We start from the raw sequence: 22286 nt of genomic DNA on the forward strand, positions 1-22286 counted from the left end.
GCAGCGCTCGCCAGCTGGCTCTAACCAGAGGAGGAGGAGGAGGAGGAGGAGGAGGAGGAGGAGGAGGAGGAGGAGCAGGAGGAGCGCAGTCACCTCCACCATGGCCATCCCAAACTCCCCTCCACAGGCACCGGTGGGGAGAATGACGGAGCTCCAGTTCACACTGCTACTGTGGAAACAGCTGGCATGTCAGTCCATCCATTGGTCAGTCGGGGCAACACAAAATGTTTAGGGGTACACAGAAAAAAGTACTGTGAGGGACCATGTGCTCAAGAAAAGAACACCCCTATATGGCATTAACATACAGTTTTGAAAACAGCGTATTTCATAAAAAGAGTTTTTCTCATTTTTTTATTCAAAGTTTCCAATTTTCCATATCAGGAATACACAAAATTTAAAATGTGGTAAGTATAAAATTAAAATGCAGCCTGCCATCAGCCTAACCCACTTTAAGATGCCATGAAAGAGGGAAATGCACACCTCATGTGTCAAGATGGGGAAGAATGCCTGTGAATAAAAGTCAGCCACAGCTTTGGATGGAACATAATTGTTTGTGAGAAAAATCAGGGCAACATCTAGATAGTGTGCAATATTCACTGCCTCAGGAGACTACCGACTCATTTGCAAGAGTGGGTTAATTTCATTGCATCTAACAGCATCTGTATCTTAGATAAGAGTAATCAAAATCTCATAATTCAGGGCGTAAACTGATCGCCTGCAGGGGTTAAGAAGGGATGCATTCCATTCATGGGATTGCACAACCTTCGCAGTGCACTGGGGTATTTTACGCACGATGCACAGAACATCAGATAGAGCAGTGTTTTTCAACCACTGTTCCGCGGTACACTAGTGTGCCGCGAGATGTTGCCTGGTGTGCCGTGGGAAAATTACTTTATATATAGTCAATATAGGCACAGAGTTAAATTTTTTAACATTTTCTAATGGTGGTGTGCCTCGTGATTTTTTTCATGAAACAAGTGTGCCTTTGCCCAAAAAAGGCTGAGATAGAGGGCACTTCTGGGAAGTAAGTAGTAACTGGCCAGAATATAAACATTCTGCCATTCTTGATCTTGATCTGTTTTAGGTCTTACCCGCTTCCCCTCAAGGAAATGAAAAGTGTATCACCTATTGGCTGAAATGACAGACTTTCATCAGCGGGGAGAATTTTAGCTGAACATTTCTTGTGAGTTTGGAGCCACCTGGCACAGTCTGACAAGGAGATAAGGTTTTTTTGTGTGGATTAGTGGAACTTTTCTGAAGTGCTGATGACTCTTCCTTTTTACGTCTGCTTCTCATGGCCTACCCTTGGCTCTTAACTTCATGTCATGGTGTTGGGAAGAAGTGTTGTGAATAACAAGCTAAAAGATAAGAAACTGACCGTTCTTCCTCTCCCCTTCCATGTCCTGCTGTAGAACATCATGTGTGATCCATTCGCTCCTTAAGGCAAATGAAAATGTTCTGCTGGTTGCCTCTCTACACAATCATTGTGTACACATCCATGGAAAACCTCCTTAAACAAAACAATCATTTGTGTGTAGGTTTGTGTGTAGGCTGAGCTGCCAATCACCATATCTAAAGCACAGGCAGAAAGCCAAGATGTATTCAATCTGTATATAAGCAAGTCTCAGAAAATGGTATCGCCACCACACCCTATTCTTACTTAGTGTCTTGGAGTGCTGTACAGCCATTTTGAAACTTACTTATAGAAACTGCCAAAGCTAGTCAAAGAACTGGGCCATTTAAATGTAGGCATGGCAAAGTCACACCAAGGGTCTGGGTTTCTGAACAGAACAGAACAGAAATGAAAATATACAGTGTAGTAAAGTGATTGAAGAACCATGTGACATAGATTTTGGTAGAATCTATGCATGCAGCAGAATGAGATGAAACTGAAGGGATAAAGTGCTGAGGTGACAGAATAGATTGTCCCACTTCAGATTACTGGAGGAGAAACCATGTTTCTAAACTGGACCCATTAGCTTGGGTTATGAGTTTCTCCTTTTCTTCATGGAATATAACTAGCTGTCAAATATCAAGTTGGACCATTGCTTCATCTAGCTCAGTATTGTCCAAACTAACTTTCCTGAGTTCCAGGCAGGGTTCTCTCTCAGCCATACCTGGAAATGCCAGAGACTGGACCTGGGACCTTCTGTATGCAAAGCAAATGCTCTGCCACTGAGCAACAGCCCTTGCCTCAAAGTGAAAGGATTCTGATCCAACAAAACCTTCTGATGGCAGAACAGGGTGGGTAGGAAAACAATGTTCACAGGAGGAAGTGGGGAGATTTTTTATTTTTTTGCTGATTCCACCTTCCTTTTGCAGCCCCCAGTGCCACTTCCCATACTGTTTCAACCATCCAGAGCAGATTTGCTTCCTTCCACTTGCAACTCCCTGTGCCTCTGGCCTAGGGTAGAAACTGCAATAAAAAAATGGCCCTGGAAGATGTAACAGATATTGTCTCGTATAGTCTCTCTAGGTGACTGCACCAAGAGAGGGAGCTCCATCCTAAGAGCATAACCACTGAAAAGGCCCTTTGTCAAGTAGGTACGGTGGATAAATTCAAATCAGTTTGTATTTAAAAGCAAATTTATCTAATTCACACTTTCAAAAAAAAAAAAGTCACAACAGCCTTTCTTCAAAATTCGCACTTCTCTGAATTTTGAAGTGCAATTTTCCATGTAAGTGATGTGTACAAAAATGCATTTCCTAGGACAAAGCTTGTATAAAAAGCATATATTAATAAAAAAAATAACACATGGAAGTGCATTATACTAAGGAAAATTGTTTTGTGTAAGTGGATTTTTTTTTGCAAAATTCCTGTGTGTGAATATTAGGGGGGAAGTCACACTAAAATTTGGATGAATTTTATGCGGACCTTTTCTTTTCTTTTCTTTTTTGAGGGCAGGATTCAGTTAAGTTGTGTGCTTGGACTGAGGTCTGCTTGCACAATGGGACTTCCCCGCCTCCTCCCTGTGTGTGCCCTCACGCTCCTAAATCTGCTCTGGAGTGTTGGTGAACCTCGTAACACCTTTAGAGGACACATGGGGGAAGGAAAAGTGGAAAGCCCCATTCTGCAAGCAGACCTCATTCCCTGTGCTTAATGCTACCTTGAATTCCACCCATGATTTGCAAACTGATGTGGAAATGTGGAGAAGTGAGCTAAAGATTGGAAAAATGGGAAACTGAGAGAAACCAAAAATGGTGTGTTTGCCATTCCTAATCACAAGTAGCCACCCACCCTCCCACCCTCAGAGACACTCAGTTCCGCGGCAGTGCTTTTGCATTCAGCCAAGGCAACATCTCTTTTAACACAAAGCCCATTATGCCTGACCACAGGCCATGCTGGCTGGGGCTGATGGTCGTTGGACACTTGAAAGGTAGTGTGTTAACCATCCCTTTAGCCTTGCTCTAGAGCATGATTAATGTGAGTATTAATCAGATCATCCACTACAGGTGGGGTATTCAATAGGTCAAAGTGATAATAGCTTCTCAGGTTTTATTGCCTAATGTGAAGTTCAGATGACTGGTTCTACAAAATATGAAAATGTATCTTGTATGTACTGGTGACCTAGATATTCCAGAGCTTCTGTGTCTGCCACCGAAAACAGCAACCCTCCCTGCTCTGTAACATCTACCTACTATTACAGAATATGCAGCATGAAATCAACATGGCGCAGTTTGCCTCTACCCCTGGTTCAACATCAATGTCTGCCAGTGCTATCTACCTAATGATATAAATCACACATTTTGTAATAGCTGATGTTACCAGAGGTTAAAGGAGAGAAAGGAGAGGTGGAGGAGGTATTGAGCTGCATGTTCAACAGTGTCCAATTCCAGCCTAAGCCACCATCTATATTTTCCTAAACATTTCCCTCCCTAAATTTGCCTGAGAGTAAACTTCAAATTGTAATTGTGACATATTTTTTCCAGTGACTGATTTACCACATGTCAGTGTCAATGGGATTGTGTGGATCACCTCCGGAAGACAATTTGCAATCTAACCAATATTAATGCTGAATCAAACAAAAATCATCCTGAAAATTGTTTTTAATACTTTTTGACATTAAGTATTTTCCATATGTGTGATGATTGCTATTTACTGATAAGTAAACAACAAATTAGATTTTATGGGAGAAAGCATGGAGAACAGTTCACTTTCCACCTATGGAAATTTGGAGGGAAGAAGAATCTGGAAAATCATGTCTGGGAATGAATTCATGCGTTATGAGCAGCTGTGCACAGGGAACATCCATACACTACCTGGATTAGTAAAGATCCTTTACTAATGATTCCCAACACTGAATTAATCTTGTTCACAGCAGCCACACATTGAGTCACCATTTTCATTTACCTCTCCACCACAAAACCAAGATCCTTTTCCTGGTGAGTCACTTCCAATGTAAATGAGAAGTTGGGGTTTATTTATTCTCCCTTATTCTGCTTCAATTTACTGTTGCTTACATTGAACTGCATTTGTTATTTTAATGGCCATCCTTGCAGCTAGGAGAGATCCTTTTGAATCTGTACAATACTGGAACCAGATTAGATAGAGAGAAATTGTAGCATTGAACATACTGGCCATGTTGTAAGAGTTGAGTTGATTAGTCTTTATGTATGTGAGATGTATGCTTTGCATTTTTAAGTGTTAAATAATACTTACAAATCATCCCCCTCCCCAATATTCTCTGCATACTATGAAAGTCTTTGAATATTTGATGCCTGTATTTGACACCCAGTGATTTTTATTTCAATATTTTGTATCTGACAGTTGATACTTAATGGGGCTTAGTAGTCAACACACACTGCTATTTACTATTTGTGATAGCTGCCTTTCAGTTGTATATCACAGTGGTTTTCATGAGCACCAGTGTTGGGTCTCACTGTCTTGCCAAGTTTTAACTTAGTGTTCAACCTAGAATTTATTTACAGTGGTACCTCGGGTTACAGATGCTTCAGGTTACAGACGCTTCAAGTTACAGACTCTGCTAACCCAGAAATAGTACCTCGGGTTAAGAACTTTGCTTCAGGATGAGAACAGAAATCGCGGGGCGGCAGCAGCGGGAGGCCCCATTAGCTAAAGTGGTACCTCAGGTTAAGAACAATTTCCGGTTAAGAACGGACCTCCAAAATGAATTAAGTTCTTAACCCGAGGTACCACTGTATTTATTTATCACATTTATATCCCACCTTTCCTCAAAGGAGATCAATAAGGCAAACACAGTTCTCCTCTTCCTTATTTTATCTTCACAACAACCCTGTGAGTTAGTTTAGGCTGAGAGATTGAGACTGGCCCAAGGTCACTCTGTGAGTTTCATGGCTGAGAGGAGATTTGAACCAACACTCTAATCACCACTACAACACACTGGTTCACACCCCCAATATTCCCTTGTGGCTTCATGTTATAGAAGTAGATCAGTAGCTATGGGCAAACTCTTCCTTAGCTGTTTATTTTCAATGAACCACTGACAAAATTCCAAATAATTTATCCAGGACATCGTTTGAAAACCATGACTATATCATACTTGCCAATATTTGACGACTGACCTGCAGCAGAATGGAGCAGTAGGTAATATTTGATGGCAGCCGTGTAACTAATTGTATTAGTAGATCACATGCAATGGTGAGCAATATTTGATAGCTGACAGTTTATGCAATTTCATAGCTAATGAAATAAAAACAACCAAGAGATATCAACAAGCCTAAAACATTTTAATTCCACTTCTGAGTCAATGATTTTGGTTTAAACAACATGTTTTGAATTTTTATTAAAAGCGCCAAATGTCAACATGAGAAATCAAACCATAGATCTGGAATGTTTGCAAATATTTGTTTGGAAAGTTTTTGGTGCTTAATCCTCTTGGCATCTAGTCTGAACAATTCAGGAGTAGCCAACTGTTGCATGTCCTTTGTTTCTTCCTGGTATCCATTTACCTTTATTTGACCTCAGCTTACACTCAGCTTCGGCACGCCTGACCTATTATCAACCGAGACATCCTCACCCCCAGTGTCTGACTCCAGTGCAAAATGCAATTAAGTGCTGAGATTAAACCATTTTAATTTAGCTACAGCTATTGCCCTCTGATCCCCAGGCTATTGTCTTTTTGTGTTGGCTTTAGGGACTAACCTCTGGCTGACTAACTAGTCTCAAGGGAAGATGCTGCCTTCTTCAAGAAAGAAGACAACATCTTGCCGTGTAATCTTACATCTAGAGCTCAAGATATAATGGATATAATGGAAATAACTCAATTTAAAAGCTGGATTAAGGCCACCAATTTATTTCAAGCCCAGAAATAGCCAACGGTTACATATTGCATAACTCTCTCCCAGCTGTGATTGTATTCTGAATGTACTATTGACTAACTTCTCTTGCAGCAGTCTGGGGCAAGATCACATCTAGGATAACACATGTTTTGGGAAGAAATACATTGCTTGAATGCAATTTTATGAAAATAATATACAATGCTGGCCAACTGCTTACCCTCCCCACCCCCACCCCTGAAAGCTAACCCTGGCCAAAACTCTTTATGAAAAATATGCCAATATATAGGTTTGTGTAGACAGGAAATAAGATCAGCCTTACGGAAATGAATAGGTACAATCTCCATCAAGAGGTCCTAATAAATCCATGAGCAGTGTAACAAACACATGTCACAACCACAGGTCCTGTTGATCATACGTTTACATTGAACTGCCTGCAGAGTATATTCATGTAAAATTTGTCATGCTCACATAAGTAGTAATAATAATTCACCCTTTATTATGGTTTAAAGCGATACAATGAAAGCTGTTGAAACAATGGCAAGAACTGAAATGGACAATCAATGATGCAGGGTGAAAAGCAGACTCAGTGTTGAGTGGCATTAAAACACAAGAGAATCCATTAAGTCTGAAGTCTAATATTTACCAAACACACCACAGTTGTCGTGGAGGCGGTGATGTCTTTGAATAGTATTTGCTGGAACCCACAGGTGCGGAGAATGCTTTTGTGCTCGAAGCCTGCTTGTGGCATCTGGTTAACCACTGTGAGAACATGATGTTGGACTCGATGGGCTCTTCTTATGTGATCTTATGTGATCCACCCACCTTCTCCTTTCCTTCTGTAGCTCTCCTCCTAATTTCCCAGGGGAAGGAATCTGAGTTATTATTATTATTGCACTGGCTTAGGAATATGCAACTGACTTCCCACATAAGAATGAGCAGGTGAACAGAAGCAGCTCACTGGGTGGCAGGGGTGTACCCAGGATCAAAACTAGGGGGGGGGGCAAGCCATGGTCGTTGAGGTTGTGACATTTCAGCACGGAAAGGTGAATGAAACCAAAATTTTAGGAAAATTATATATAATTATAGCAGTGCTTTATTATGGTAGTTATTACAATTATTTGCTTGATTTTTTTTTTAATTTTTATTCTAGTTACATGTCTTATACCAGGGGTGGCCAACTCCCAAGAGACTGTGATCTACTTTCAGCAGTGATCTACCCCCGTTTTTTGGGGTTCAGTTCGTTTTTGGTTTACTGACCATATTATGTAAATAGCAAACAAAAACAGCTTCAAAAAAACAGAAAAACTTTTCCCCCCAAACAGAAAGCCCCCAAATGGCTGAAAAACTCAGTTTCCTAGGATCCTCAGCCATCGCAACTCACCATGCAAGGGAACTGTTTCCAAAGCTCCTTTGCAACGATCAGCCGGCGCCACACACACACACACACACACACACACACACACACACACACACACAGTGGCCGGCTGCCGGTCGGCAGAGCACAATTGTTATTTAGATTTTGGGAGGGGGAGAAAGACCAGTAGTTGAGCTTTTTAGGAGAGCTTTTTTTTCTTTTTAGGCTGCCGATAACCATTTTATTATTATTATTATTTGCTTATGGGGGGACAGGTGCCCCCTCCTGCCCCCCCCCCTGGGTACGCTCATGCTGGGTGGGGTGGAACTGCTATGCTAGCTTTGTGGTTGCTTCCCATAAGATAGAGGGGCGAGGTGGTGGGAGGTTACTCTGCTGGTGCATTTGCACCATGCTGGCCTGCCCACTGTGATGCACCTGCTGGGAAGCTAGCATGAGTCACATGGTCCCAGTATTGAAGGGAAGCATTTTCAGACCTTCCTTGCAATATGGGGATTTCACATCTCATCTTTTTATGCATTGTGAAAGAACCTTTATTGCTTTGATGAGAAAATGCATTGGGGAGGGGGGGGGGAAGAAACATTCATTATAGGGGAAAGCCTAACTTAATTACATTCACAGCCAAACCTCCTACTGACTTTGCTTAACCAGGATGTCACCTTCATGACTGAGATAAAATGGAGATCATACGTTTCGGGGGTGGAGTTTTTACAGCCTCATTTGATCACAAGTGCTGAGGCAACCATTGTGCGAGCCCACTCACCACCCAATAATGAAGGGAGGAAAGTCATCATATGGGTTTAACTAAAATATTCATATTCACATTCATTTTAATACAATACATATTGTTTGTGGCTAGCAACCACATGTTGCAGATGTTGTGGTTTCACATTGCCTTCCAGAATATTCTTCACAGTGTTAGCCAGCCATTGGAGAAAAAACTTTGGTTTGGGAAAGTGTTGTGAAAACAGAGGGAAAGCATTTTTTTATTTTTTTATTTTGGTTTCATAACAATTTATTAGAGTTTGAGTATGGGGAAATCAGATGAAATTAGCCAGGCCTCTTCTTCCTAAAAAGAAAAGATTTTCTTATGTAATTTTCAGCTGGTGTCAAATGTGAACACCAGCTATATCAGAGATTCCAATGAAGTTATTTCAATATACCTCAATAGAGGATTTTAAGCTATCATATTGTAGGTCTAAGAAAGAAAGAAAGAAAGAAAGAAAGAAAGAAAGAAAGAAAGAAAGAAAGAAAGAAAGAAAGAAAGAAAGAAAAAGAAGTTCAGCAGTTTCCTTGTTATTGGAAGAGGTCAGTTGTGTCTTTGAAAGGAAAGGATGTGGTTTTCATGTTAGGAATCATGTTCGTCTCATGTGTAATATGGTTCCTCAAAGAAAACCAGGCTGAAAAAGTCTTTTGAAAGGAAAAGGATGAAGATCATAGTTAATCGTTTTTATATACTGTTCTTCCCCCTTAAAGAGCGCATGACAGTGGGAAGCATAAAATGTGACACAATAATTAAAACATCTACATTTACAAAACCAAGATCAATTGCATGGTATAACATTGGCACAGCAGGAAAAGAGCGTGGCTTGCATATATCAGATGGCCTCCTAGGACTTTCAGTAATGGCTGCCGGTCATGTTAGATGTTAGGTGGACTCTGATTGCATCAGTATAAAGCTGCTCCTTACACATCTGTAAGCAGCCCAAGAAAGTGGTTTTTGTCTAGCGCACAATGTAGAAAACAAGAGCCTGAAATTCATGTGGGTACCTCAGGTTAAGAACTTTACCTCAGGATGAGAACAGAAATTGCGCGGCAGCGGCACAGCGGAAGAGGGAGGCCCCATTAGCTAAAGTGGTACCTCAGGTTAAGAACGGTTTCAGGTTAAGAACAGACCTCCAGAACAAATTAAATTCGTAACCAGAGATACCACTGTATATACATGTGTGGTCATTGTGCTTCCAGGCCCAAACAAGACCCTTGGGTCCACATCTCACTATTATGGGTATCTCCAGATTGTGCAGAACCCTTGGAGAGATTCCTCTAAGCTTTTTATAATCATCTTTTACTGCAAGAGAAATTCCTCCAAAGTTTTACCCAAGCAGCAATCTTCAAAATTCACTGTAAGTAAAATTCCATGACAACGCCACCTGTCTGTCTCTTCTCTTACACTTGGCTCTATGCTGTTTCCTTTTTACTTCCTTGTTTTTATTAAGTGCAGACTCCTGGTCTCTGCTGCATGGCTTACAAAGCTAATTGATTGATCGCCCACCCTCATTCCTTTCTCTGGACACAGACAGGGGTTGTGGAGGAGGAGGAGGCAGCCTATGTAAATTTGTTCCCTTTTGTTTAGTCCAGACTTGAGTCATTGTTTGCCAGTCACTGTCTCCCCGTTTTCCAGCTGATGCAGCTGATTTTAAAGCCACTGAGCAGGAGCCACAAGGAGATGGAGTCATCAGTCATCTTGGTCCAGCCACCTAGCTGTCCCCATCATGTCACCTGCTCACTTATCTCAGTTCCCTACTTACAGATTCCACCACACCTTACTAATCTTCCACCCTTGTCTACTCACTCTACTTTAGATTACTAAGAGTGTGAACTGAGAAACCCCAGGTTCAAATCTTTGGGTGGGACCATAGACCAGTAGCTAGAGGACATGCTTTGCATGCAGAAGACCTCAGTTTCAATCACTGGTGTTCTACTTTTTAAAAATTCCAGTGGGTTGGGAGCAGGAACAGGCCACCTATGTAAATTTGCTCCCATTTTATCCCAGACAATTCACTGTCTGCCTGTCAGTCTCTGTCTCCTTATCTTCTTAGCTGATGCAAATGATATTAAAGTCACAGAATTTGCAAGTGGGACCTCAGATCAGCTGGAGAAGAGATGCAGGGAGCCTCATGTTTAATGCACTTTAAAAGATCCCAAGGAAAGACTCTGCCACAACATTGTCATTCAGAGCAGACATTAGTAGGTTAGAGGGACCTGCTTGGACAAGGCAGCTACATATATTTATATGTGTGTTGATTTTAACACCCCCGTGTCAATACTTAGAACGGACAAATATTTGCCTGAACTATAGTTTTAGCACTATTTTCATACCAGTGCTACCTATGGCTATTGTTACCCAGCATCTCATCCTGGCCCCAATTTCGAATGAGGGTTTGAGCTGCATTTGTAAACCCTGGTCAAGAGGGAAGCCGGTTAAAATTAAGCATGATTTAGATTTAGATGTAACTCTAAGCTGTGATTAAGGAAAACAAGAGTCAAAGGGGGGATTTGGGCCAGATAAAGAGCCCATTTCTTAGGTTAACTTCTGGCATGAAAGCCAGTTTTACAGCTTGACGAGACTCAGCTGCAGGCAGATGCCTGAGGAAAGCAAGGAAGCAGGAGTTCTGTTAAGGATTAAGAGAAATGCCACTTCCGGTGTGAGTGCCATTCTGAGCAGTTGGGAGCTGTCTCTGCTCCGAGACAGCTCCGGTGCCTTCGGGGATTGGAGCTACCGCAACCGCACTGCGGGCTCCGTTAAACCGCGGGAAGAGCGTCCCACGGTCCTGGGTTTCTAGTGGGTGCCAGAAGTCCCAACCCTGCTCTCAACCAACCCTTCAGCTCCGGGACGGCGCTGAAGAAGCCATCTCTAACCGAAGGCACGAAGCAGCGTAAACTGCCGGATTTTGAGCGCTCTGCTTTTCCTCAATTTGGATCCAAAACAAGGACTCTGTAAGTACGGAGCTTAATTTGAACCTAAAAGGCTAAAATTTAAAATGAGAGATTTAAAATGAGAGATTTAAAATGAGGAAGTCCGTCTCTCTCTGACAGCGGCAAGATCAAAGTAACGTCAATGGAGCTGGAGCCGCTTAAGACTTGCTTTAAAGTTTAACACTGATTTTGTATACTTTAGAAAACCCTGTTTGGGGGGGCAAGATTGAGAGCTTGATTGACTTCTTCTTGTGGATTACAAAGTAAAAGAGTGACACCGTTAACCCTCTGGCCAAGGAGCCTGGGTCGGTCAGGGAATGGCGGCTGTGGACCGGCTGGCGCAGCTGGAAAAATACTGAGACCCTATCACTTCCTGCCTACTCAAATCCCACCGTCTCCTTAGACTCAACAATGACACCAATCCAGGAAAGACTATTGTTTGAATTACAATTACTTCAGCAGAATGTTATAGAAAAGTTTACCCAGATTGGAGCTACTTTGAAAAACTGTACTATATATCCGCTTGATAGAAAGGATGGAAAGAATGTTGAGCCAGTGGAATTTTTAGAAGAGGAACATACACAGGCTGGTAAACAAGAAAGGCTTCCCTGGCGTGAGAGGCAGGGAGCCCTCAGTGTGGACAGTACAATGAACTCTTGGGGTGGCAGCCCAGAGGTTCGAGAACAACACCCATGGAATGTGCAACAAGAAGTTGAGAATGGAGGAAAGACACTTTGTGATGAACTTATTGCAACTACTTATCAAGAAGATTGCTACATTCTGGAGAAGAGGAAGCTACATCTGAAGGGAAGAACAGAAGGAAAAGAAGTAAAATTGAACATGAAGGAAATAATAGAAGAAGGAGAACCTGGACTGGTGGAATGTTGGGGGGGAGTCTGGTGGGGGATGGGAAAGGTAAAGGGAAGGGTGATGATGGACAGGAGAGGGGTGGGGTAAAATATGAATTATTGGGGAATGAAAGGCTGACCATGGTACTCCGACACCAGAGGGAAAACGGACTATGAGAATGGAAGAAATATCTAGTTACTTGTTAAAATGTGATCTTTTTTATATATTTGAAATTGGAATCAGAAGAAATATAGGCCACAGCATAACAAAGTTAAGTGAAGAGAAGATAAAAGAGGTTGAGATGTGTAATTTGATGTTTTATTTGATAAAAATAAGATTTTAGATTTGAGATGTTGATAAGAATAAGATTTAAGGTTTAAGATATATTGATTATAATTGTAAGATTAAGATTAGATGTAAAAAGTAGATTTTACAATGTTACAAAGTTACTAAAGAAGATTAGACATGAACGCAAAAGAGAGGATGTGAGGAAGTCCCAAGTTTAGGATTACAAAGAAGATTAGGATGAGGAATTAATTGTTTTGTTTGTGTGTAGTTTGTGTAGTGTTTGTATTTTGTGTATTTTTTATTTTGAAAATCCAATAAATTCTTATTAAAAAAAAGGAATAAGAGAAATGCACCAGAAAGATCATTGCTAATCAGGCAAATGCTCAGCCCAGGAAGAAAGCCCATTATAACCCTTCCTGTCCAGAAGGGTCCAGACAGGTAAGATTATGGAGGGCAGCGAATCCCTTTTACCTTACCCACAAAAAGCCCCTGGGTTCATTTGTCTGCAATTTGTCAGGATTAATCCACTTGAAGAGTTTCCCATGCCTGTAAATTTCATTCATTCAGTCAAAAAGAGAGGCAATTATAGCCATTTTTAGACTCCCTATTGTAATGAATGGGGGACACACAGCTTATTTTCATACACAGCAGTTTAGAGCCCAAATTCCAGATCCATATGGAAATGGCATAGAATGAATCAAAAAGAGATCAGTTTTGTTTTGTTTTTAAAGCACAGATACAAGGCTAATCTTGTGGGCTGCACACCCCTATATGCACATCTTTCCTGACTATTGGCCATGGTGGCTGAGACAGATGGGGGGAGGGGGAAGCTGAGGAGGAACTTGTAGGAAATTAGATGAGTTACACTTCAGAGAGGGATTAGAAGGTTTGTGAGGTCATCACTACGAAGGTGTGTGTTTGACATGACAAAAAGCAGCAAGCAGGCTGCACGGGTGCATACCTGTTGTGTTGCAAGCAGCTGACACTGGATGAAATCCAGACTCCTGAGTTACTAGCTAAGTAGTGAGAGTGAAACCTGCATGGCAGGGCAGAGCAAGGTATTAGGGATTGTGGAACCACTTCCAACTTCAAATGGACTCTCCGCTGCCTTGAGTTTCAAAGAAATGCCCCAAACAAATGTTTGCTATCAAAACAGATCCCATGAACAAAACAAAATAAAAAATAAAAAAATTCCTTCCAGTAGCACCTTAGAGACCAACTAAGTTTGTTCTTGGTATGAGCTTTCATGTGCATGCACACTTCTTCATATACCTGAAGAAAGCTCATACCAAGAACAAACTTAGTTGGTCTCTAAGGTGCTACTGGAAGGAATTTTTTTATTTTTTATTTTGCTTTGACTATGGCAGACCAACACAGCTACCTACCTGTAACTAGATCCCATGAAGTCGGGGAACCTGCAGCCCTTCAGACATTGCTCAACTCCCATCAGCACCACCAAGCACAGCCAGTGGGGTCAGGGATTATGGGACTTGTAGTCTACACTGGTTTACACTGACTTCAGCTCCTCAGGTTTACAAACTGGAGTCTTTTCCAGCCCTTCCAGGGGTCACCAGGAATTGAACCTGGGACCTTGCAAGCAATACATATGTTCTACCACTGAGAATACACCTAATTCCCAAAAAGAAACCTCTCCAAAGGAGCCTGAGCTTTGTTACTAATGAAGCAGTCATTGGGACACAGCTAGTCTCATAGTTGCTGGGTGAAACCATCATGTCCATTGCAATAGACTTATAGATATATAAAGGTTCAAGGGTGTGTCCACTTCAAATACTTGTGGTCTCTCTGACTCTATCTAATTACTGGATGATCCTTCCTTTGTTGCTAACCTAATGATGAGCACCAAGCCATCTGTGATGGGCAAGATCAACACATGCAACAAGGTGGTGCCTTGAATTCTACATGCCTTGAAAAAAATGTTGTTTTCTCTTGCTATGGCTTGGACCATTTCTAGGTTATCTAAAAGACACCACAGCTCTGTTGGTGGCAACTCAGTTGCTTAGAGAGCCTGCTTCACATATTGCTTAATGTTGTAGCCTATTAAGTAAGACAGAGTGGGCAGACACACACCCATGCTAACTGCAACTCTTAACTACTACCGCCTCCATTTGCAATGTGTCACTCACATCCCAAAACACATTCCAGCTTTGGGCACATGGATTCACATACTCCTCCCCTGGCAGAGAATCCCTCATTGTGCAAGATGGCATTGTGTCTGCCTTATAAATGCCATTTCAAACAATGCTGCCTTCATAGTTGCTCATGAATACCAACAGCTCACATTTTTAAAGACATACTTTTCATTATACTATTTCAGTGTCATTGGGTTGGATCCAGACTAAGTTAGTTGAACTTCGTTTCCATTGAAGTCAATTAGGCTCAAGTCATGCCTTTAATTCAACTTAGTTTAGCTCCAAGCTCCAGCTGTTTTTCAACGACAATTCCCATCCTCCCTGACCACTGGTTCTGCTAGCTAGGGATGATGGGAGCTGTCGTCCAAAAACAGCTGGAGACCCAAGTTTGGGAAACACTGGCTTAGAGGTTTTCTTGCAATAAAGTGGCATGTACATTTCATCAAACAAGATCAATAAATAAAATTATGTGCCATTTCTATTCTTCTAAATGGAGGACCCATTAAGTGACCAATGGCACAGTCTCACTGAGTGGAACACTAACCTTGTACTTTCCCTCATCCAACCACCATGACCCACTCTTTTGAGCCCCATGGCTTCTTTGAAGTGCAACAATCCAGCTCATTGTGATGAAACTTTTCACCTCAAACATTTCAGAGAAAGGAAAGGCTTAGAAGTGCATTCCTGGCATGCTCTGTACTGTCATCAGACACCACCCATCTCTAATAATTAATAGCAATAATGCTTAGCAGTTAGGACTTTTATATCTTCAAAGTGATTTACTAACTCAAACTAATTAATCCTTTCCACACCCCAGGCAAGTTAAGCGTAGTTTCACTGATGAGGAAACTGCTAGAGTGAGGCTGCACACAGCATGGTACATTGGAGGGGAAGGAAGTGGCTTTTTTTTACCTTCAATTTCTTTCGTGCATGCGCGGGGGGAGGGGTTCCCTCCAACCATCATTTCTAGCAGGGTTAGCCTGTCCTCTTAACTGCAATAGCTGCAGCCTAGATCATCCTCAACTTACTTCTTAGGAGAATTTCGATTCTGCTGAAGGACCTTGTGAATGTTAAAGCTGCTTTTAACCTGAATACTATCCAGGTGGGAACTCCAAGGATGCACAGCACCTGTGTATCAGGACTGCAGGCTCATTGCCTGGTGCCACCATCACTTAGTGCAAGTGCCAGAGTGCTGCAGATGGGGCCATACCTTCCCCTTACCATTCACATTTCTTATTAAAGGCCGGGGGGGGGGGGCAACCAGTTGTGCTTCACTTGCAGCCTCTCCAAACTTGAATGGGGTGGCCTTACTTAGGAGACTGGCCTTAATTAGGTGTCATGAATTGCTATTTATATTTGCATAATAGCTGTTTGCAAGTAATTAACATTGCTGTACTAATCAACCCTGAAAACTTCATCAAAATTGAAATCAGGCACAACTGAAGCTGTCTTTAAATGCAGCAATTGCATTTCTGTTTCCCTCTCATCCACACTCCCTTCTGCTCCAGAAACTCAAGCTTTCCCCTTGAGTTTCTTGCCTGTCTTGTTTAATGATAACTGGTAGGAACCAAGAGGAAGCTAGATTCAGATCTATCATTGTTATTTTGGGATATATTACCTAAATGGTGGTAGGAATGGACTTGACAACCCCATGGCCATTGCTACCTCTGACCTTAGATAACCCTCTGGCTTTCTTAAATCACATCCCTTGTCTTTTTAGTTGGTCTTCTGTGCCTATCCATTAAACCAGGGATGAGAACATCTGGCCCTTTATATGCTGATAGACTCAAGCTCCTATCAACCCCAGAGAGCATTGTCAACTGTTGTAGTCCTACAACAACTGGAGGACCATGTTGTTGCTCAGTTGTTCAGTCGTGTCCGACTCTTCATGACCTCATGGACCAGAGCACGCCAGGCACACCTATCTTTCACTGCCTCCCGAAGTTTGGTGAAACTCATGCTAGTCGCTTTGAGAACACTGCCCAACCATAGGTCCCCCATATCCCTGCATTAAACCACGCCCTATCTCTTCACCCTATAAAAACAGTCTATTGTTGCTCCAAGGAGGAGGGGTTCACACCCCAACCCTACACCCAAGATCCCTGTATGCAGAGGGCACACTTACTCAATCCTGACCTTCTTGACTTGACTGGGAAGGTCAGAAGCGGACTTCTAAGAGCATTCAGCTAAATGCTCCCAAAGATTTGAAACGTTGCACTCTCAGGATTACTGATTGTGAGGAAGTTTTTAAGTCAAATGTCTCCTGATTGTGAGGTGGCTTTTAAGCCATTCAGCCAACTACTCTCAAAAAGTAGTTTGGTCTTTCCAACTCTTGGTCTTAGGTCAAGTAGCTATGGATAGGGCACCCTCCTCCCCCAGACTTGGGCCTTAAAGCCTGAAGAGGCATTCCAACAAGGAATGGTTTCCAGATCTCTGGTGATGGTGGGCTGTGGGAAAGAGGGGCATCTAGGTCCCTTTGACCTGTCTGCCAGTTGATCACAGTTCTCTGTATTTAATAACTGCCCAGTTTGCGGGTGGAATATTGCCTGAGTTAATGGCTATTTTTCAAGTGCACCAGCTATTCTAGTCAATTCTAAGAGAAAATTGCTAACCCACTGAGCTTCAAAACACTTGTAATTGCTTTGTCAAATTGAGAGAAGAAGAGTAAACACCCATTATATGCATCACATTTCTGTGACTTTAACTGAAAACAATATACTCTAATTATAATGATACCCTTTAAATCATGGATTGGGCTGGGAATGTGGGGTGGGAATTGCTGCCCAGTATTATTGCTCAAGTACTCTTTATTCATTGTATATCCTTTTAGGCTAAAGCAGCTGGAAACCAATTTGCATACGATTGAGAGGAAGTGCCTGCTACTGAAAAACAACCATTCACAGAATAGTAATGTTCTGATTGCCTCTTTTGACTAGGGGCCATTTCCTCTCTGCTAGTCCTGATAAATCTGGGCCTAGTGATTCTCTCTACCATACCCCTCAGCTGTCCCAGTCAAACTGGGATATTCCTTTTTTCCTTTTTTGCGTGCAAGAGCATGGCAGTCATATGGGGCATTGCGATCTCACACCAAAGAAAGCACTTTTCTGGGGGCCACAGTTTTGTGTGGGTCACATGACTCATGCAGGAATGCATTCTGGTTTTTCGCCTCAACATGTTGGAGGGAATGCTCTATGCATTGTCCATGGGGATATGTGCCAGCAGTATGTTGATAGAAAAGATAGGTGCCACACATCTTTTCTCTTTAGGGTGGTATGTTTTGGAGAAAAGGGTGAGTTTTGAGCAATCAAATAGCTGGTAAGGATACTTGAGGAATTCGTTTATTAATATTAATATTTTTGAGGTGAATTCTGATAAAAGCTGATTTGATCCACAACTCATGGACTCACACACAGATCAGGGTGCCATTTTCCTCTTAATTTCACATTCCAACACAATCTGTTTTATCTGTTTCTTAACTGTTTTAATGGTTATGCTTTTTAATTTATTGTTTTAGTGTAGATTTTAATAAAGGATGTTTTAATGGACTGTTTTTTGTGCATTTTAATTCTGTTTCGATTTTATAGTTGTCAGTTGCTTAGAAGCCATTTTGGCATATAAGTGGTATAGACACTGCTACTTCTACAAGCAATAATGATATAAATTATGTGGTGTAGTGGTTAAGAGTGATAGACTTGTAATCTGGTGAACCGGGTTCGCGTCTCCGCTCCTCCACATGCAGCTGCTGGGTGACCTTGGGCTAGTCACACTTTTTTGAAGTCTCTCAGCCCCACTCACCTCACAGAGTGTTTGTTGTGGGGGAGGAAGGGAAAGGAGAATGTGAGCCGCTTTGAGACTCCTTCGGGTAGTAAAAAGCGGGATATCAAATCCAAACTCTTCTTCTCTTCTTCTTCTTCTTCCTCTGGTGTTTCAAAAGGACCTCACCATGAGCACAGCTGACATGTGGTGTACTATTTATTTACTTTATCATTTCATCAGACCAATGTGATCTGGCAGTATTGGCAGGTCTCATTAATCTTACTTAATGTTTACTTTTTAATTCATACATTTGCCACCCACCCAGAACCTCCACAGATAAGCTCAAAGAAATCCATCTGGAGATATTTGCCATATGCCTGTCCCATTGGCACTGGGGTTTACCTAAGTTTTTCGTAAGAACTTGAAATCAAGTGAAAATAATGCATTACCCTTTACCCGGCATTACTGGAAGGAATTACCGGTAGATGACTGTGTAAAAGTCGTTAGCTTTTTATCTTTCTGAGATAGAAATAAGTCATCCCTTCTGGTGTGTCTCTAGCCAGACAAAGAAACCCCCATGATGACTCCATGTTCCTATATCATAAAGATGCGTAAACCTGACAATGGTGCCATATACAGTGCCATTGCTGCCCCTCCACACTCCATCCCATTCCTATCTGGAAGGGTCAGGATCACGAACAACATATATCATATATCTAGAAAGTAAACCCCATGTCACTCGCTCAGAGAACCATATTTCAAGATGAAAACTGCTTCAACCATATTGCAGTTGGGAAAGGCATTGTTCAGTATCCTATTGGGTCTGAGAAAGTGTGGGTTTGGGTCTTAATGTTTGTGTCCTGATGAATGGCAATTTCTATCCTTGCCTGTAGGTGTGGGTGTGGGTGTTGGGTTAGGAAAATCAAAGACACAGAAACCAACGCGCTAAAACTTTGCAACCATCATGGCCTGGAGAACCTGAAGTCTCAACCATCTTTTACTCTATATTAAAGGACAGTGGGTGGAATTTAATGTTGTACTGGTACAAATGTTCCACCTGTGCAAACATTTCAGCTAGAAATGCCAGCTAGAACAATCTCTCTCGGCTTCCATGCTCTAATGGGGGTACTCCCAGCTCCCCATGCTAATTTCAGGAGGTGCAGGGGGAGGAGAGGGGGACTTCTGTGGATGGGGTTCACTAGGGGAATTCCTTCCACTTTTTTAGTCTTATAAAGGCAGTGTAAAGCATTTATTTCAACAGTAGTTTGCATGGAGACAGCAGGTGTAGGTCAGTGTTTGTTTTCTCATGGATATTACACAGCTGTGAATTAATTTATTGTCTCCATATTTTCTGCTAGCTTAGGTGTGCCTTGGAAGGCTGAATGCAAACAAAGGGGTGCTGATTCAACATCCTTCCTTCTTGACAAGGGTCCTGATACTTTCACCACATCCTGTTTATCCCATCTTGTTTGCTTTGATGGAGGAATCTGCAGCTGGCTAGCAGAAACTGGAAAATGATTCTTTTGGAATGGGAAGCAACCACTTGAAAGGGTGGGATTGCATCGCAATTCCTGGCAGGTGGCGGCGGGAACTGGGATGTAAAGTAGCAACAGAGGAACACACAGAGGGAATAATATAAACCAGTGTTAGTCATTTTCCACTGGGTCATGAGGCAGCAATATGTGAGCGTGGTTTTGGGTCTGGGTGATGCAAGGGAAAACAGATGTCCATTTATTATATTTGTGTTTTTAATTCTCTTATGTGGCAATCGCCTTCAGATGGTGGTTTATAGGGCAATTAATAAATTAATTGTAATAATAATAATAATAATTCATGTGTAATCTGTTGTTGAAATGTGGGGATTTCCTTTCCTTCGCTTTGCAAGATAAGTGGCTATTTTCTTTAACTGATTAATTAAAACACCTAGAGAGCGACATTTTAGCTCTGAAGCAAACTTGCTCTCAACAACTCTCACACTTCTCTTCTGCAAATATTGATGTTGAATATTCACATGATATGATTCACATGATACATGGCAGCATGTCAGGCCAGAAGTCCACCTTGGACAATGTTTCCCTGCTGCCCAAGGTCTACTGAAATGGGCAGCAGCCCTTGGGAAAGTTACATTTCCCAAAAGCTGCTTGTGGTCTGGTGTGTTGAGTAGCAGCAACATGCCAGACCCTGAACAGATGAGGCAGGAGATACCACCCTCCCTCCAGCTTGCTACTGTCAGATTGGGTCAAAAGGGGAAGCAGTTTCTGGGGGTCAAGGGAGATGGGTGGGTTTGGGAACTAGCAGGATGGGAGATTGTTTCTGGTTCAGAATCATAGAATCATACAACTGTAGAGTTGGAAGGGAACCCAAGCATCTTTTAGTCCAACCCCCTGCAATGCAGGAATCTAAAGCATCTATGACAAATGGCCATCCAACCTCTGCTTTAAAACCTCCAAGTAAGGAGTCCACCACCTTCTGAGGGACTCCATTCCACTTTCAAACAGCTCTTACTGTCAAAAAGGTCTGACGGTATTCTGATGTTTAGTTACAATTTCCTTTCTTGTAACTTGAATCCATTCAAGTTCAGGTCTTAACCTCTAGAGCAGGAGAAAACAAGCTTGCTCCATCTTCCATGTGACAGCCCTTGAGATATTTGAAAATGCCTCCTCTCGGTCTCCTCTTTTCCAGGCTAACATACCCAACTTCCTCAACCATTTCTCATAAGGCTTGGTTTCCAGAACCCTGATCAACTTGGTCACCCTCCTCTGCACACATTCCAACTTGTCAACATCCTTATTAAATGATGCCCAGAACTGGACACAGTATTCCAGATGTGGTCTGATCATGGCAGAATAGAGTGGTACTATTACTTCACTTGATCTGGACACTTCTGTTGATGCAGCCTAGAATAGCATTAGCTTTTTTGCTGCTGCATCACTCTGTAGATCACTCTGTGGTGATCTACTAAGGCTCCTAGATCCTTTTCACTTGTACTACTGGCAAACTATCTTATATTTGTGCAGATGGTTATTCCTGTGTAAGTGCAGAACTTTACATTTGTGCCTAATGAAATTCAGTTTGTTAGTTTGGGCCCAGTTCTCCAATCTGTTAAGGTCATCTTGAATCCTGATTCTGTCTTCTGCAGCATTAGTAGGATTACCAAAGTAAAATCCAGGCTAGAGAAGAATTTGAGGGCCTTAATGCTTACATATTTGTGTGCTGTTGCACTCAGATCCTGCTTGCAGGTTTCCTACAGACATCTGGTTGGTCACTGTGAGAACTAGATGCTGGATTAAATGGTTCCACTCTTTCCTCCAGAATAAGCATGTAGAAAAGGAAAACTTACAGGGACAAAGAAAGTAGAAGACTTCCAAAAACAGAAGCACAACTTGTGATAGCTTGTGTTCAGTTTAGTATGAATGTTTCATTGTTGACTTGCATGGATCATTGTATTTTTTCAGAATATAATACTGTGATCTCTTTTTCATTCACCTGCTGCCATCTCCTGGTCATGTTAATACCTGGCTCTCTTAATACTCAGTAGCTAATACCTTTGCTGTTCTTTCCATATCTCCATACATCCACCAGCAACTATTACGGTCTGAGGGTAAGCACATTTTGGCACAAAGGGCAGGTGGAAGGTGAGCCCCTCACCTATTAGGGATCATGATCCAATTTGATAAGCTGCAGGTTCTCTGGGCCAACATGTTTCTGGCAAGGCAATCCTATACTTGACTACTAAGAAGTACAATGGGGCTTATTCCCAGGGGAAGTATGTGTAGGCCAGCATTGCAACCTTAATCTTCCATAAAATGAGGATTGATGTAACCAGGTGGGACTGCTGGATTCCACTCCAGGAGAAGCAGGCCAATGATTCAGATTTCACTGAACCTCCATAACCCCCCCCCCAACGTGTATAT

The sequence above is a fragment of the Lacerta agilis genome, chromosome 2 (assembly GCF_009819535.1).
Source record: "Lacerta agilis isolate rLacAgi1 chromosome 2, rLacAgi1.pri, whole genome shotgun sequence".
Classification (NCBI taxonomy): domain Eukaryota; kingdom Metazoa; phylum Chordata; class Lepidosauria; order Squamata; family Lacertidae; genus Lacerta; species Lacerta agilis.